Source organism: Simochromis diagramma, unplaced genomic scaffold, assembly GCF_900408965.1.
Source record: "Simochromis diagramma unplaced genomic scaffold, fSimDia1.1 OVJJ01000602.1, whole genome shotgun sequence".
NCBI lineage: Eukaryota > Metazoa > Chordata > Actinopteri > Cichliformes > Cichlidae > Simochromis > Simochromis diagramma.
Window position 1 is genome coordinate 14,564,525 of NW_024387040.1, and position 18,806 is coordinate 14,583,330.

General features: G+C 39.2%; 1 protein-coding gene across 4 annotated transcripts in view; it reads left to right on the forward strand.

The window, feature by feature from the left end:
• Window positions 1-18,806, forward strand: part of LOC120741260 (cadherin-20-like) — a 95,906-nt gene that overhangs the window by 28,008 nt on the left and 49,092 nt on the right. For 3 of the 4 annotated variants that reach the window (XM_040044038.1, XM_040044037.1, XM_040044039.1), the window contains exon 2: window positions 6,510-6,604. The gene's annotated coding sequence lies outside the window, so the exon portion shown is untranslated. Of the gene's footprint in view, window positions 1-522; window positions 537-6,509; window positions 6,605-18,806 lie in introns of those variants that run through there. The other variant, XM_040044040.1, reaches the window with a different exon arrangement.

Sequence of the window (18,806 nt, forward strand, 5' to 3'; positions counted from 1 at the left end):
CAGAGAAAAGTGGTTCTTTGCAAAGTTTAGTTAAAACCACAAAGACAAGATGGGAGCTCCTGTATGACTGGATGAAAGGTGCTGTCTCAAATTTTATGAACATGTTTTGATTTTTCCTGATCCTAATGGCTTCACTGATCACTCAATTTTACACTATATACCAATTTATCAAGTTCGCGCCGAGATAGCAGTGTTATTCACGAGTAGAGATGTTCAAATTGCAGTATTGTCTTTCAGTCTTCCATGTTGTCTTCCCTGCCAGCAGCCTGCACCAGTACCAGTGAGCTCTAATTACGTTACTGATAAAACTTAATGTGATGTAGAGATGTTTGAAAAGTGCTCCAACTCATTCCTGAATATAAACATAGACAAACTAGTCAGAGTATCTCATGACAGAGACGCATGAGCAGGATTATCTGAGAATGATGCAGCAAAATGTTGTTGAGTGAGTGGTTTCTTCACTTACTGTGGATAAGTGCAGGAAACATTTTAACTTGTAATCTGTTTAACTATTTTTTTTCCAAATGCTCCAAAAGGTTTTTGTTTTTTGTTTTTGGTGTAAATGTAGAGTTTGCAACTATAGAAAGAAATAATAGCCATGTACTCACATTCCTTATGTTAGTAAGCTCTGTGATGATTAATATAACCAGTAGTATGAATATAACCAGAATCTACTGGTGCTAGCATGCCTGCAGGCTGGACGTTTAAGCTTTAATCTGTTTGAACTTTTAGACACAGTCGTAAAGTTTGCATAAGCTTACTCGGGCAGATCGGCAAATACAAATAATGAAAATGAGGCAGACAGTAAAGTTGTAGATTTTCACAGCTGTGCTTTGACCCCACCCTATGGGGAAAAAACACCATTAAGGTGGCGTTTTGCCAGTAATACCTCATTTCATTTGATTTAAAAAAATATTATTTTTATTCATCATATAGTGAACGACAATATTAACGTTCAGGTATTTGTGTTATATTTGTTTTATTTTAGGAGTGTAACGCCCGGTCCACTCCTAAACATGTGCTGTGGTAAACCTAAATGTAATTTGCCCTTCAGGTCACATGGAAGTGGTGTTTTAGGTCACCGAAAACTGAGCTTTTAAAAATGTCTTCCAAGGTGAAGAAACTCAGTCTCAGCCAACTCAGTTTCTGCTTTTAGATATGTACGAGGAAGAACAACATTTTACCTTAGAAAGTCAGATGTGCGAGTCTTTATCTACATTTGAGACAAACTGTGCCCTTGTATTGTTTGATGGCTTCTGATTGGCCAACAGCTATATGGTTGGAGTTACATAGCAAAAAGCACCTCCCATGGTGTGTTAAACAGGTACAGGCTATATGGCTGGGATTTAATGTAGACAGAGATATTTTTGAAAAGGAAAAGTGGTACATTTTAAAACGTATCCATGCACTTGTAGATTTATCTTTAGGTGCATGTAAATGAGTAAATTCCTCCATTATCACTTCACGGGTCTTTTTAGAAAACATTTGCTTTTACTGTCATCGTCTTAGCCATTAATTCTAATGTTTATGGCATTGTGCCCAGTGTGTTCCCTGTGTTGATTTCGCTCTCAAGGACTTTATTTTTCTGTCATTTTGACCCCCATAAAAATCAATGTAAAATGAAGCACTCAGCAGTCGAGGCTGTTATATCATCAGTCAGAGCTAGTGAGATTTGATTGATAGACAAATACACAGGGAATGAATAATAACAGCAGGGCTGGATGGGGTGGTGATTGGATACTGAGTATAAGGCAGAGTAGACTTGATACATAGAGAACTGGGAAGGTTGCTGCTTGTGCAGAGCAGCCAGGTAACCTTAGATGAACTAAACATAAAGTTCAGAGGGTGGACAACTCAACCAAACAGGCGAAAAGAGAAATATGCAGTGGATTTCAGGCCTGAAGAGCACAGCTGAGGAGGTGAAGGGCTCCAGACTGGGGTAGAGCCCAGTGGAAAGTCAAAAAAGAGAGACTGGCTGCAGGTAGACAGCGTGAAACTTTTAGAATAATTAATTTATTAAAATGAGTTCCTTAATTTGTTGGAGCCAACTGTGTGGTGAATTTTGAAGGAAGACTCTTCAATTTGTTCAAGTGAGCACTTTGATTTTTATGCCTTGTTTATTTTGGTTTCACTGAACTTAACTTTTCCATATTTTTGCTGTGTTGCTTGTTGAAACCTTTGATATGCTTTGCTTTTACACCTCTGAAACGAATCTAAAATTTGATGAAAATTAGCACCTTTAAATGGTAAATGGCCTGGTAGGTATTTAGTGCTTTTCTACTCTGATTGAGCACCAAAAGCCCTTTGTGTAAGAGCTTTAAAGCACACAATCACACACTGATGGGTGCATTTGGGCAACTTGGGGTTCAGCATCTCAGCTGAGGACACTTTGACAGGGAGACTAGAGGAGCTGGGGATCAAATAATTGACTTTCTGATTAGCAGATAACCCACGTCCTCATGAGTCACAGCAGAGATTTCCTTTCTTGAAACCTGTTTCTGCTATTGGTGCAGAAGGGAGTCAAAATGATAAGGGGGTAGTAAAACACGCTGTTGGGCTTAGGGGACATGCACAGTTTCATATCTGAAGGGTGGGACATCATAATAAAGTTTAAAAGTAAGAATTAAGATTTGAAGGGAAGCAGAAACAGGAAGTCTTTGGCACCCTATGAGCCTGCTCTGTGCCAGCTCTCACTCGCTTCAGGCTCTATTACAGCCTTGACCAACTCCTTCTGTCAGGCCAGATCCAACCATAATCCCTCTGTGGCACACTGAAGCCAGGAGCTTGGGGCTGGGAGCATGTTTAACATCTTGAGTTCTCTTATTCCACTATGGGGAAAGCCGTCTTGGCATGACTGCGCTCCAAGATCAACACAAGGTTGACGGCCATCTGGTCTACAGCGCTGCAAATCCTCAAATGGCAAATACCACCCACAGCTTGGGCTCTGTCTCCCCAACAAACACAGCAGCAGCAGTAGCAGCTCCAACAATCAGTCAGTCAGGCCGGCGGCCTCAGACCAAACGAGGGAGATTAGATCAAACAAACGCTCCCGTGTGTGGGAAGGTGGCACTGTCTCTTTAAACAGAGAGGTGATTGGCTTTGTGTTCTTTTATTTATAGCAGCGTTTATCTGAGGGAGGAATAGACTCAGTGAAGGCCGCGAGGCTCAGTCATCCAAGGGGACAGGGTTTGTGAGGCAGTCAAGGCTCTCCACACCACACGGAAAGGGGCTGTGGGCACAAGGGTACTATTATCCTCCTTCGTCGACATGCCCTCTCTGGATAATCATTTCTACGAGCGCCACTATAAATCACTTTTAGTGCAATGGAAACATCTATTGTGATTGCCTGCCCTTCTATTGGCAAATGTCATCATCATAATAATACCTGGGAGGGTTGGCTTTACTGTGATTATGAGCACCATGCTGATGCGGGTAGGTGCGACACCAAATAAGTGAAGAACATCCTCAGGGGGCGGATGACTTTTATACAGCAGTGACACGCTCATGTGTTCGGTATGAAAAGTTCTGTCGAGTACAAACAGAAGGTAATCCTCAATCATCTGCTTTTACTCAGTCACTGGGATTAAGTTTTGTCACGTTGAGAACATCATTTTGCTTTTATGGCTCTGTTACAGTAAATCAGCCACTTAGTGATAAGAAAAGCTTTGGGTTTTTTTAGAGGTTATGAAATAAAACACATTAAATTTTATATAAATTGTATTCAGATAAAATTTTATTATGGCTGTGGTAAGGTGTGAGTAGGGACTGATTGAACCCAAAAGTTAACCTTTAAGCGTGTAAAATGAAGCCACAGGAGATGAAAAAGAAAAGCTGCAGTTCCATTAATGTCCACATGAGGCTGCCTCTAAATTTAGCCTATTGTGACTACTTTTATCTTTCTTAAAACACAACAAATTATATTTTCTTGTATTTATTAATTTTTGGTGCCACTTTTGTCCGATGTCTCGACATACAGAGCTGTAGCTATCCCCCCAGGTCCTGACAGCATTTTTAATCAACAAAAAGCATAGACTGCTGGATGGTTGAACTGTCAAAGCACTTTTTTAGGTTTAATTAGCAGGCATCTGTTAGTGTGCATTGCATTTGCACAGTTTATGAATAATAATAATAATAATAATTCTGGCTCCAAATAACAAACAATGGCCAAACATAACCCTAACACAATAATGTGTTCACACCAAACATGAAACAAAGGAATTCAATCCCATTAAAAATCGCATGGCACCACCACCTGAAACTGTCAAGCAGATTATATGGATTGTTCAGTCTTTTAAGTTTTCAGTGGCGAGAACAAGCTTACATAATACACATAATTGAAATACCGCAAGACACTGACATAATAGTGGAAACAAACCAAAATGAAAACAAATCCTAAATACTGCTGTTAACACGTTAGCGCCGTGCGAGGGGCGCATTAACGAGCTAACCATGCTAACGCGTTGACGCTGTGCAGCCCTCGCACGGGGCGATCCGCGTTTACTCGCTGACGGAGATTTTCCGCATTAATGCGGTTATGGCGTTAACGTCATTTTGACGAGATTAACGCTGACAGCACTAATCCCAACACTAACCGAAAACCAAGAATTTAAGAAGAACAAAGAACCCCAACCAAAATCGGCCAGTTACCGTGGCACGGACTGCCGGTGGGATGAGGATTTCAGTCAAAAGCTGAAATCAAACTACAGAAACATATTTTCAGAAGAAGTCGTACAACTTTACTGGCTTTTAGTCAAGCCCTCCTCTGTTTCCCTGATCTGTCAAAGTGCGAACCTGAAACAGACAGCAATAGCAAAGCTTGTCCTCTATTTTCGACTGTTGGTCTGACCAGGCGAAGGCTGACAAGTTTTTTCAACAGAACAGGAAATGTTTAACTTGCATGAACAGTTTGCTTTACCTCACTGGAAAGACTGTATATAATCACACCTTCATGTTTAGTGTGAACTCACCGTAGGGCTTCAAACTAATCCAAATCCATCTTTTGTATACATTCTTTGATTGCACCTACTCACCAGAGTCCCTTCTGCTAATGTACAGCAGCATAACTCGGACAAACCACACACAGAACATAGTGAACCAATAGTTTTAATTGCGAGTATTTTTCAAGTGTGATTATAATTAACACGTTGTGTGTTGATTCTTATAAAATAGCATAGGAAAAAAATATTTATACTTTTATGTAAGCAGAGGATAGAATGTGAAGACTGCAATTACAGATTTGAATGTTTTAAATAAACTTAGCATCTGTTTCCCAGTATGGAAGTATTGGATAGTTATGTTGCATTTTTTTATATTTTGGCAATTAGTTTACCAGAAATCTAAGAGAAGATCAGTTAAACTGCATGGCAAAGCAAAATTGTCCTTAAGGCCTTGTTGCTGCTTTTTCTAGTGCTTTAACTGCATTGAATGACCTTCTGCAGGAGATAAAGTGTGCTCCTTTCATGGAGATAACCAGCTGTCATTAATGCCTGGATGGGAGACTCTAACCCGTGCATTGGTTCATATGTGATTTTTTTTTTTGTTTCCTCTCTGGTCAGTGCCTCTGACCTGCACTTGCCTGTTAAATTGCTTAGAATTAGCATGTACGACAGAACTGGGACACATAAAAGCTGCTATTTGCTTAAGTCCAATGTGCCGCGTCAAACAGGCAAATCTTATGAGCTGCATGCAAAGAAAGAGAGAGAGATATCTAAGTTTGAAACCAGCTCCCAACAGTCTTTTGTAAACAGTATCTTCCAGGACCCTGATGTCAAACATTACCAAGCACAGAACTAACAAAAGGAGTTCTGTTGTTTGGGATCTGGGATGCATCAACTGCGTTATGTGTCAGCTACCAGTGTAGTTTCCTGCTCCCCTATCATCCTCCCCCCCCAAACCCATTACACCTATCTTATCGCATTTTCCACTCCCAAAGCTTTGCAGTCACATTTTCTTTACTTGCCTTCCTAAAATTAAGGATCTTGCCTGCCTGCCAGGTTAGCTGCTCGTAGATCAATCCCCTGCCTGTTTAGTTAATTGTCGGCAATTGTGAACTGTGTGTAATTCATCCCTCGACGTAATCCATCAGCTGATCGATCGTATTGACGCACAGGAGTCTTCCTGTTTCGACGTGTGTTTATCACAGCGGTGTGGAGAACACGTGTGGAGAGAGGCTGATGGATGTTTGTCATGTTGATGAATATGAAACAAAGCACTGAAGCAAGGCATACGTTAACATGACTGTGACTTATGCTCACTGTAATATTATCAATTAAGTTTAGTTTAATTGTTTTTTCTAGGACACTTAATCACACTGAGGCTTATATAAAATATAGATATTTTTTTTTATCTGCTGACTCAAAATCTTCAATCAAAATCCATGTTAGAAAAGCAATGGACAAACAAATAATTGAAAAAGTATATGCTTTCATTATTTCATATATGAAAAATATTCATATTCACTCATTCTGAATGCCTGATTGTGATTCTTTGCTGTTTTCCTTTTTTTTTAGACACCCTGAAGTCACCTATCGGTTCAGGTTCACATTTCGGACGGCGTCATCTTGAGCTTGACATCTTGAAACCAGGGACACGGCAGACTCATAAGGTAAGGTCGCCACTCCTTAAAACAGCCTTCTTTATTGTCTGTGTTACTCTAAATTGAAAAATAATTTCCAAAATGCACACTGTGATGTGTTAGATAAGGACTGGAATTCATGATTGAGACCATAAATGTATTTGTTTAAGTGTGAACGAATGATAACTGCCACGGTACAGTAATAAAACAGAATACTTTTAATGACGAGTATTTCCAATGCCAGCTACTAAGAGCAGCAATGTTTAAACATATAGTCAAATATTTGCGCACATCCTTAGTTAAAATTGCTAAAACTGATGAAAAAGAGTGGTTCGTGTGCAATAGTAACCAGACCAGCATTATTTGTTGACCTAAGATAAGAACTTGGGAAGGGATACTTTTATTTTGTGGAACATCTGTAGATACCAATTAAGGGGCTTTTTAAATAAAAATATTGTTTGTAATCAGTGATGGGAATAACGGCGTTACAAGTAACGGCGTTACTTTTTTCAGTAACGAGTAATCTAACTAATTACTATTCCTATCGTTACAACGCCGTTACAGTTACTAACAAGAAAATGCGGTCCGTTACTGTTTTTCAACAAACAGACGGTTGAAGCTGTGTTCAGTTTACCGCATCTTATATCAGTTGCACGGAAGTAGCTGTAAGTAATCTGGACGCTACAGCTTTAAGCAGCTGCGCGCTCCCGCGGACGGTAATCACGATCACTGTCTAGCACAACACCTGGAGCTAAGGAGGCAAAACAATCGCATGAGTGCTGCTGTTTGACTGAGGAAGAGTAAAGTAGTCGTGGTAAGCCAATCACATGACCACTTAAAGACAAAGCAACAAGGTGATATATACCAGTTTTTAAATTGTGTCGATAGGCCACGTAAAACCAGAGTCATGATAAACAATATATACCCGGCGTTTTTTCCTCAATAGTTTCGTCACGTTTACTGTCTAAGGACAGCGCAGCGAGACCTCTCTGCTTATGACCAAACAAAAACAGGGGGAGTTTTAGGAGTGACAGAGAGAGAGCAGAAAAAGAGAGAGAGCGAGTTTTGAGATGTGAGAGATTTGTGACGTTTTTGGTGTGTTTGGAGTGTGTAGTTAGTGTGTAGTGTTGTGGATAGTTTTGTGTGTCAGAACAATGAGGCGACTGCTGTCTCCAGGTAGAAACAGGAGTGATACACCTGCTGCTGTCAGACCTGCAGGTATCAGGCTGTGATGTTCTCCTTCATAGCGGACAGAAATTATTATTTTAGAGTGGCACAAATAATTTGTGTGGCATCTTATTGAATGCAGAACAGCTGATTGTTCTGTAAATAGTCTGAAATGGTTATTTAAAAAATCAACGTAAACATGTTTGTGGTTGTCACAGTAAAAAATATAACTTTTTCTACTCTAATTTTATGTTTTTTGTCTGATTTTAGATCAACTGTGTTAATACAGTATGTCAAAATGAAAACATGACTGTAAATTCAGACACGTGAGGCTGTGCTGAAAAGAATGATACCAAACAAGGCAAAGGAAATAGTTTTTAAAGGTGAAATGTGGAGGGAAAATCAAAAGTAGTTAAAAATGGCCAATTATACCCTGGACCCCAGAGGGTTAAACGTTTTTTTAAAGTAACGCAATAGTTACTTATCAAGTAATTACTTTTAGAATCTTGTAACTCAGTTACTAGCTCAGTTACTAGTTAGTTCTTCAAAAAAGTAACTATAATTAATTACTTTTTCAAAGTAACTTGCCCAACACTGTTTTTAATAACGTTGAACAAGAAATTTGAATGCATCACTTTAGGTTTTGGGAAAGCGAGGACAAGCTATACAAGTTTACAATTGATACTTTAGCAGCAAGTTGATTTTAAAATTCACAACTGTAACAGCACCTGGTTTTCTTTCATGCGGAACGGGTATCGAGACATATTTGAATTGGATGATCAAGGACAACCAAAGGCCAGTTTTTACAAGTGGTGTCACAAAGCATTTATAATGAATTCTAAGCACCTCAAATACAGAGTCTGTTCAGTGAATGGGTTTCACAATTCTTAACTTTAAAATGCTCACACTCTGACATGTGACAGCATCTGTTGTGCCAGTGATACACACAAGCCCACAGCAACAGCTCACGGTGTGAGCAAGGTGATGCCATGCATGCATAAAAAAGGAATTGAATAGATTTCCCTGCATTTGCAGTACTGTAATAAAGTATTTATTTAGTATTTTTCTTTATTTCTTTTATTTTTTTTTTTACCTTTTTTGTCACACTTGTCGCACGTTACAGCGAATAAAACAAGCTTTATATCAGACATAGATAATGCAAATAAATAAATATATATTTCTAGTTTTTTTTGTTCATTTCTCAATGATGATTTCATTTATTATTGAGAAAGGGGTTATCCAAACCTGGTTATAAAATGGCCAGCTTCCCCCTCCGGTTAAATCATGAATTCTTTCTAATTAACCATATCATATCAAAGTTTCACCCTCGAAACTCTTCCAGTTGTGACAACCCAATTATTTTCTGACATCTCATAGAAAGAGCACAAAACAGCAATTAACAGAACTAATAAACTTTGATTACTCGATAAGAAAGATGAATATTAGTTGCAAAACTAATCCAGCAGTCCTATTGTATCTTGCTAATGAAAGAAACCTGAGCTCACCTCTCTTGACAGACACACTGTGCTACAGAAAACCTGAAACTGTTCCAAAAATCATTGTGTGAGTAATGAACAGGATAAGGCCTGAGACTCGTTTTTTGATGGAGATGAATTACCGAGAATGAAAGAAAGAAGACAACGAAGGGGAAAAAACACTACAGAAGCAGCAGAAACACCGACTGACAACCCAGACTCGGCGCTCAGATCTCAGAGTCCAAGTCTCTGACAACACTGATGGCAGCGTCTGCACTGGGTGACAGGCCCGATCCATTTGGCGCAGCGCGCGAAGACACAAACACAAGCTGTCTAAAGAGAGTAAGGTAGACTTCAATCAGCTAAAAGGTGATAAAACATAATTAATTCAATCACCCACTCAGAGGACAGGGAGGGTAGAGGAGAGAGAAAGGCTGAAAGGAAAGCAAAAACCTGGAGGGATGCATTCGCACGGGCACGTTAATGGGAAACTGCACTTACTTTCTTTCAAAGCCCTTTATCCACTACTCAATAAGGAGCTTGCATCTGATTCTGTGTGGTTTCACAATACAGCCATTAAACACACAGTCGGTCAGCAGCGCTTGTGCATGCAGATAAAAAAGAGAAGGGATCCATGTTAATATAACTCATACTTAGTCACCTTTATTCATTAACAGTAACCCGGATCATGATAAATGACTAACAGAGGGGACGAGTGCATATGTGTGCCTGCCTGCGTCGTCCTAAAGCTGCCCGAGAGACCATTAACACCTCGACCAGTCCAGCTTTCTGTATCAGGGTCAAGTAGGCTGCGATTAGTCCACCGCAACATGCACCGCACCTCCTCGAAAAGAGCCTGAAAAACAGGTTTCAATAAAAGCAAGAGCATCAGATTCCTTCTTGTCAGCCTGGTGTGAAATATACACCAGGAAAATTAGTAGTTTGTGTGTGAAGGTAGATGACAGCGAGAGACGGAGATCAGAGAAGTGAGAGTGAATCCGTGAGGGGAAGTAGATGTTCATTTCATGAAGTATATTCCTGAGAAATGGCGTACTGGTGAAAGTCGACTCCACTTCCCCAAGGCACACCGGTCTCCCACAAGAGGAAGGTGTGAGGAAGGAGAACAATAGCTCCTCAAAGGCAGAGTCAGGTTTCAGCACAATTGCTGCCCGCAGTTATACAAGGCCGTTACATCCTGTCTCCCATGACAACCAAGCCCCAAGCTCCGGGGATTGGCCTCGCCGGTCTTACCTGACCACAGCGGGTAGTCGCTACTAGAGATGAGCTGATGACACAAACAAGCTCCTATTAACAAAACATTTAGCTTTTTTATTAGTTTGACATTTAAAGTCCTCATACTTCCATAATTTAGCTGCCAGTGGCAGCAGTTTCTTATCAGCATGTTTTGATCCTTTGTAGGTCTCCACAAATCAATATTAATTAAATAAATATTTCATACTCACAGTGAATCAAATAACAAATGTTAAGAAAGGGCTAGTGTGCAGTTGATGAACCCAGAGAAAATTAGGCTATCAGACAGTCTCTGAATTTAACATTGAGAACAAATTAATTTGATTCCTAAATAAAAACATTAAAGATGCAAAGGAAAACTGCTGTTACCCGTTAGCCCAGTCTAACAGCAAATCATGAAACAATCTGTTCTCGTTCAGTAAGTAATACCATATCATGTACTTTATTGTGCCCTAAGATGAATTTGTTATGCTGTTACAGAAGTTGCTTTAACACAGAGTCAGTAAACATGGAAAGAAAAGAGAAATCTCAAAGTGCTTTAATTTTGCAAGTTCACCTGCAACAATCGAAACATGAACTGTTTGGAAAAGCGGATTTCAAAATCAGAGAACATCAGGAATAATTACCAAGGAGCACAGAGAAGGAAGACACAGCTTACCAAGGTGATCTGACAATGACTGAGACAGTGTTTAAAAAAGGTATACGAAGCACAGCTGAAGACAACGTAATGAGACGGGTGGAAGGTAAACTTAACACAAGACACAGAGAACAATAGCTACCAAAATAAAACAGAAAGTAAGACACAACTGAAACAAGATTAACTTGAGACAGGAGACACCCAAAGACAAAAATCACAGAGACTGGAACAGAATGGAACAAAAAAGGGAGCAAACTAAGTACTACCTGAAAGTCACAGTAACAGAAGACTTAACAAGACTAGAAAATAAACCATAAAGAACCCATGAAATACAGAAGATGTACAACCACGAGTGAGTAAAAACAACTCTATTAATAGAAAACTAAATACTGACTAATTAGGACACTCATGTAGTTCTTTATGTTTGAAAAACCCACAAAAAAAGAAAACCTTAATACAAGGCCCAGGGACTAACAAAAAAGCCTCTGTAAGAGAAACTAGCACAAAACGAATTCAAGGAGGCAAAATATCGCACATGTATTGTCACATAGACACAAAAAGCATGCGCTACAATACAATACAAAGTTTTATATGGGTAATGTTTTGTCTAGAAAACTACCGGTAGTATTATGTGTTACATCCTACAGAGAAACAAGATCTACAAGAAGATTGGGAAAAATACAAGCCGCATAATCCAGACACAAAAATACTCGAGTTTCAGAAACAATGTATTTATAATCTGCTGCTCTTTAGAGCTGATGACTCAGTCTGTTGGCTCAGTTCTAAGGACTTTGAAAATATTTGTCTCTGTCCAATGCCCCTAACTGTCTGCTGCAGCTTTATAAAAGCATAAGTCAACCTTGTTAGCCATGTCCAAAACCTACAAGCTTACACGAAATCTGCTATTCTGTCTTGTTAAAGTACTAGCAAATGGCACAGATAACCACCTGAATCCACCTTGCCACCTTCAATTTGCAGATGTGGGACTAAAAAGAACATAGAAGTGCTCACGTTGGCATTGTAAATCGTAACAGCTGTGAACTTACTAAATCAATAGTTCATTTGTATTCGCGCACACGTGTTAGCATAAGAGAACTGAGTTCACTTGTTACAGTGTGGTTATCTGTATTTTGGGGTTTTTTTTGTGAAAGCAAATTTTCCTCTGGGATTGTAGATGTTGTCTTTGATATGAGAGCAATTAGATGAAAAAGAAAAATTTAATAAAAATTGAATTGGGTCTTGTGTGGATTGATTTTATGTCACTAATGATTAAATCTTAATATCTAGCGGACTCGTAGATCATTTTAAACTCACTTGACGCAGATTGATGGTGAGGCTTGTTTGATTTTTCTTTTTTTTGGTGCGACTGAAATAACATGTAAACTGATATCCACTAGATTTACTTTCGACCTGATGGCAGATTACAGCATCGCAGTCCAATGTAACGTAGCTGGCATACAGGACGGCACGCTATAATCCCGTTACAAGCTGGTTTGTTGTTGTTTGTATAAACCCCTTATAATCTTAATATCTGCCGGTCCTGCCATCATAATAAATAGCTCCTATCAAACTGTATCACTTTCTAAAGCTGCTTTGTCTGTTATGAGAATTTTGAAGCCGTAATAAATGGAGATAAGGCGGGCCACATGACAAAAATCACCATAAATTTGTTTTAGGGACAATTTAAATAATGATATGGATGGTTTCCAAAGACGACACACAGCTTTTGTTTCCTTTTGTGCGCCAGTGGATGATGTTGCTCATCAAGAAAAAGACCTGTAAGAAAAGCGAGGAAGCATTATAGTTAAAAAGAGACACAAACAATGAGACAGAGAGCAGAAGGGAAACACAGAGCGGCTTCTGTCTCAATGTGGATAATTACATTTCTACCTTTCTCTGGCAGTTGCATAGCCTTAATGCTCGTAATTAATTTCATTATTTTTGGCCCTGGCTGTTGAGTGCAGATTAGTTCTCTCTGAGTTGTGGGGATAAACACACAGTAATTGCTTATTACTCTCAGAGCCCACATTAGATTATACTAAAGCCAATGAATTAGAAAATATCCAATCACCTTTAGCTAAAATTCAAAACCCGCTTCTGTTATTGCTGGCGCTTGTTTTCATTTGTCCAATACATCCTTCACTGTGTGTGGATCAACCTGTAACGATGCTCCAGGCCCAGATACTCTGAATTACTTCTGTATTTGTTCTTTTAATGTCATCTTTTCCTGGCCTTTCCCAAATTTACTGCAAGATTACTCACTTAGAGACTTTCTGCATAGGTCTATATGAGCAAGAATATAGTAGAAATACAGGTTTTGATGTTTTTTTTGAAACACTGTTCTCTCCTATAGAGCAGCAGTGATAGCAAAGATGAAAAGCCTTACTCAAAGTGGACCTCCGTGGTTGTTGCTTATCAGCAGCTCCCAACTGAGATTTTACCAGCTGGACTCGAATTGAGTGCCTACTGCTTTTAATAGTGGCTCCCTGGCATTTGTTTAATATTCACCGGGCTTGTAAAATAAGTTACTCTGTGTTTGTCACTAATTCTTCAGAGAAAACTTTAGGAGGTATTAATAGTGTGAGAGCCAGGGAAGCTTTTTTTTAATCATCCGACTAATTAATTCTCACCAAAGTTCTCGTTAAGTTAAAAATGAATTTATGATTAACCACATTACACCCACACATCTGTTTTCACTTATGTTGTTTTCACTTATGTTGCTCTTCCCTGATTAGATCTCACAACTTCAGCATTCCTGTGAGTTTTCTTACACTTCAGAGCAAAACTGGTGGGACTGACAGGGCCATCGGAGTTGATAGAGGAGCTGTTATTTGTTAATGAAAAGCAAGAGGTGATGGAGATCCTCCAGATCCTCCACTGGTATCCACCGGAGCCAGGTTGAAACCCATGTTGGTGCCATTCCTTTGGACATTCAGAGCCTGGACATGCCACCTGAAAATCCCACCTGGGCTATCACGTGCAACTTTACACAATGCTATAACAATATGTATTAACAATTAAAAACATGTGGCCCAGCAAGCCATATATTATTATTAATATTATTATCATTAACTCCTTTATTTAAACAAGTAGTCTCATTGTGATCGAGAACTTAAAAGACACCTATACAAATACACATATACAAAAATTAAGACAAACAGCTACATAACAAAGGGACACATATATACACAAATGTTTGAATAGCTGCAGATGAACTAATGCAACCTTTAAAATGTTCCAGTGAAGTCAAAGAATACAGCATCACAGCTGTTTCATTTATAGGCAGCACATTATTTAAATCCAGTTTTTCCCATTTCAGTATGAACAAGAGGTACAGCTAATGTTAAAATGTCCTACAAACTGACATAGTAAGTACTGTGTTTAAATTCAAGCAAGGAGTGGAGGTAAGCAGGGAATCTTTGCAGCGAAGGCTTGAAAATAGTTACCAGGCGGAACCATCTTTCTTATTCATATAAGATGCAAAGGTGACTAAGAAAAGAATCGCCAGTGATGAATCGTAACGCACTGTGATGCACAGAATCAAACGGCTTCAAGGTGGATATAGAAGCACGGATATAAACAATATCACCATAATCAAGCGCAGACTAAATCGTGGCTTGTACAATGATCTTACGACTAGTGAATGACAAACAGGATTGGGTTCTACATAAAAATCCAGTCTTCATCTTTAGTTTTCTTGAGATTACGCCCACACATGAACAAAGATCAGGCAGCTACATCATTAACATTATGCCACTTTAATTCTAAACTACTGTGTAATCCAAAAGCACATAGTTCTTCTTATAAAAAACAAAAAGACTTAGTTCCGATCATTTTTACCGTCACTACTGCTCACTCTCCTTTTCACTCTCCTAAGAGCCCTAGCTGATATTCCTGGCACTTCCCTCCCTCTTGGTGCGTAGTGGGGAATATTTCATAATTTTATTTTTGTTTTTCTATTTATATACGACTTTTGAAGAAAGTACTTTTTGCATAATTGTTTAAATTAGGTTTTAGACACTCTAAAGCTTTAAGTACTATATTTTTTTTTAAAGTATATTTTTGGGGGCTTTTTGCCTTTTTTTTTGATAGCGCAGCAGTGACTAGATCAGAAAGCGGGGAGAAAGAGGGAAGACAGCACAGGCCCTTGGGTTTGAGATGAACCCAGGCTGGCGGATATTTTCCAGGGAAGGTTTGCTGTGGTTCAACCTCAGCCAATGACAAGCTGTTGGTAGTTTCGAAAGAATCAGATCACAATAGAAGCAACTGGAGGGTGCCTGAGCTCCCCCTTAGAGACAAGGTGACGAGTTTGGTTGTTCAGTAAGATAAAGTCACAACTTTTAAACATTAAAAACACCAAGTTGACGTGACTTACTTATTGCCTCCTAAGTGAGGTGTTTTGAGGAGGTCTCAAAGAGACCTCAAGATTATGCCTCTACAGCTGGAACACCTAAGTGTCCTCCCACAAGAGCTGCTGGAGCTGGCTAGGGAGAAGGAAGTCTGGGTATCTTTGCTTGAATTGCCGGCCTCATGACATGACAAAAATGGAGGGATGTTGCCAGTCAATAACAAACTTTGTTTAAAGCTACGTGTTCTGCAGAAAGCTTTATAGCTCTAATACATAGTACAAAAAGTGGATGTGGAATAAAATACACAAATGAAGCATGAGTAATTATATCGGTGATGCAAACACGGTTAAACACAGAAATGGAAGGATAAAAGTGATGTGAAGCAACTAAAACCGCTGGAGTTAAATACAGGTGTAGGGATCCAAAGTTAAAATTTATCCATAGGAACGAAAGCTAGTAGCAATCCAAAGCAACTCTTTTCTAAATTTCAAAAAGTATCCTAAAATATAACTTTTCAGTCACTAGTGTGGCAACACTTGGATATATCTCTGACTCAGGGCTCAATATGTGGTTACAGAAATGTGCTTATCTGTCACGAACAGAAGAAAATCTACCTGAGAAGCACATCAGAGCACAGGCTGTTATGAATGGGTCATAACTCCTGTAACAAGATCTCTGCAGAGAAACCTTGTGTTCCATCAGGCAGGGTGAGAGTTTGACGGGGACTGAGGACAGGACTTCTGACAGTGCTTCTTTTGATGAAGCCAGTTTTCAGTGTGACTCAGTGAAAAGCCAACATAACGAGATCTAGTAGTTAGGAGGGGTAGGTGAGACAGACACCCAATGGAAAAGAGAGGAAAGATGAATCACTGTGGCAACAGAAAAAAATGGTGCTTCAAAGAATATTCACGCGCCTGCTCTCGAGGTCCTCATTTCTGCATCGTCGTGCTTTGTTTGTTCACTTAGGAGCTACTCGCCAGAGATTTTTTTTTCCCTGCTCAAGGGTTCTTCAGGGGACTAGAGCAAGATTTTAATGATAGAGGGTGTCCTGTGGTGTGTGCTTGTTAATCTGATGTTGTCTTATGATGATGTGCTGATGACCACAGTTCTAGTCACAACCCTAAAAGGATATTCTGATAGCATAGGTCTAGGTTTAGGATAATCATAGATGGTGACTTAGGGTAAAGTCCAGTTTACTTCACCCTGTTTATTTCCCATTATTGAGTTGACTGTGAACACCTGCAGACATATAAGACCAATTCAAGATGGTTTACCAGCAGCTTATAAACCTTCATGAACAGCCTTTTCTTTCTTAATTCTCTTTTTATTGAGATATTTTCTCCCACGTTCTGTCTTTTAGAGAAAAAGGATTTATAATAACTGGGAATTGCAGCGAGACCAGGTGTACTCTGTCTATCATCTATAAGTTTATAGTGGGATAAAATACAGATGCTATTTATTATTTAAATACTCAAAATCAAGGAGTGGACAGCTGAGGACAAACACGGCGGTTCTGTAAGTTGTCTGTCTACCCAACACCTGACAAGGAGCCACAGTTAGCTTTTATCAGTAAGCAGCTGGACTGTCCTTGAGGTCTTTTGTGGAGACAAAACAGAAGGCACCAAAACAGTCAGGTCATCATGCTTCACGCAGGTTCCACAAGGACTGAGATGTCAACTCCACCTCCCGAAAAATCTAATCTAATTTTGTACTCTCCATCACCTTTGTGAAAAAAGTAAGTCGTAAGTTAGTAACTAGAAGGCGAACTGTTTATGGTCGATCCATATGCATACAATTACACAGTGACCAAAAAAACAATAAGCACAAGCAGTAATAGATGGAAACATAGAAGGCAAACAGATTATCTGACAACTGATGAGGGAAGACGTAAGACTATTTAGAGACAGAGCTGATGAGACATAGGGCAAACCACAGAGTACTTCAGTTGAAGACAACTGGACTTGGAAGTCTTTCTTTCTTCTCCAGAACTGAAGGAACCTTTTATGGGATTGCTCCCATGGAAACAAACCAGCTACTTTAGTATTGGAACTGCCAACATGATTCAGAGACTACTCTCCAACTGGTCAAGGAATATACATTTCTCTGAAGAAATGTGTGTGATGGGTTTCTTTAATTTACTACAAAAAACATGACTGAAATTGCACTTGGAAAAAGGGGATTAAATATGTAGCTAAAGTTCTTGGTTTCCTCTAGATTATTAGGGAGAAGTCTAATCTCAGTTCATTTTGAGTTGTATGGAGTTTTAAAGGTTTAAAGTTTGCAAGGTTTTGCATCAGCCACAATACAAAGCAGATAAATGTATTTTTAAAAGGTGCTCATTAGTTAGTTATAGCATCTAGCATGGCTGCATTAATCTGCTACAAGGCCCCAGGGGCAAAGACGAGGTGCTGGTTCTCTCATTAACTGCCCATTACTCCCACTCCGTGCGCAATGTTTTTCAGTAATGGAATACCCCCTGACCCAAGGTTGATGGTCTCTAAACTTGATTTTTGACACGGAGATCTGCTTAAATATGTCAGCTGATACTGCACTTTAAACCTGAAAGTTGATCTTACAGCACAGGTGAACACGCCGGCTAATAGTGGGTTGATTACATATCAAGCGCAGAATGGGCCCCATTATCGTTCATTCGTAAGGAGTCGTGTTTGAGTCCAACATTCACTCTTCTTTTATCACTATCAGATTATAGAACTCCTAAGGGGGATATCTCTCTCTTTAGCTGATAAATGCTCAAATATCTTCAATCTGTTTGGATGCAAGTTTGCTAGCAGTCACTTTAGCAATAGGCATAGTTGTTGAATCTCACTGATATGACCTTATTAGTAGTTTTTCATTTACAAATATGAACTGGGAAAGTCTCATGCTCCTGGTTTCTTCTTTAATGTTTGTGTTATTCCATATCTTTGTTACTTTCTTTGTCTTCTTTTTTTGCACTTCTGGGGTTTTTTTGTTTTTGTTTTTTTTTTGTTTTTTTTACTTTTTCAACTTTTTGTCCATCTCCTGTGACTTGACTTATTTTCTTTGGGTGTAGTTGAATGCTCGGTTTTGCTTAGGAAGAGTTAGTGAAGTTATCATGGATTTTTGAGTTCAGTATCCAGCCATAATCACAACTGTATGATATCTAAAAGGAGACTTATTTGGCTTTTGGAATATGTTCTGCAAAGTCTTGGCACACAGGATACCATTGATTGACATATGACCTGGTAGTAATTATATTAGAGGGTTACCAACCCAAGTTAGTCTGGAATGAACGATCAGCTTCAAAGCTTTGAGTGTAGATGCAGATCGAGACCACATTTTCTTATGTATGTAACCCAAACAAATTAAACAAA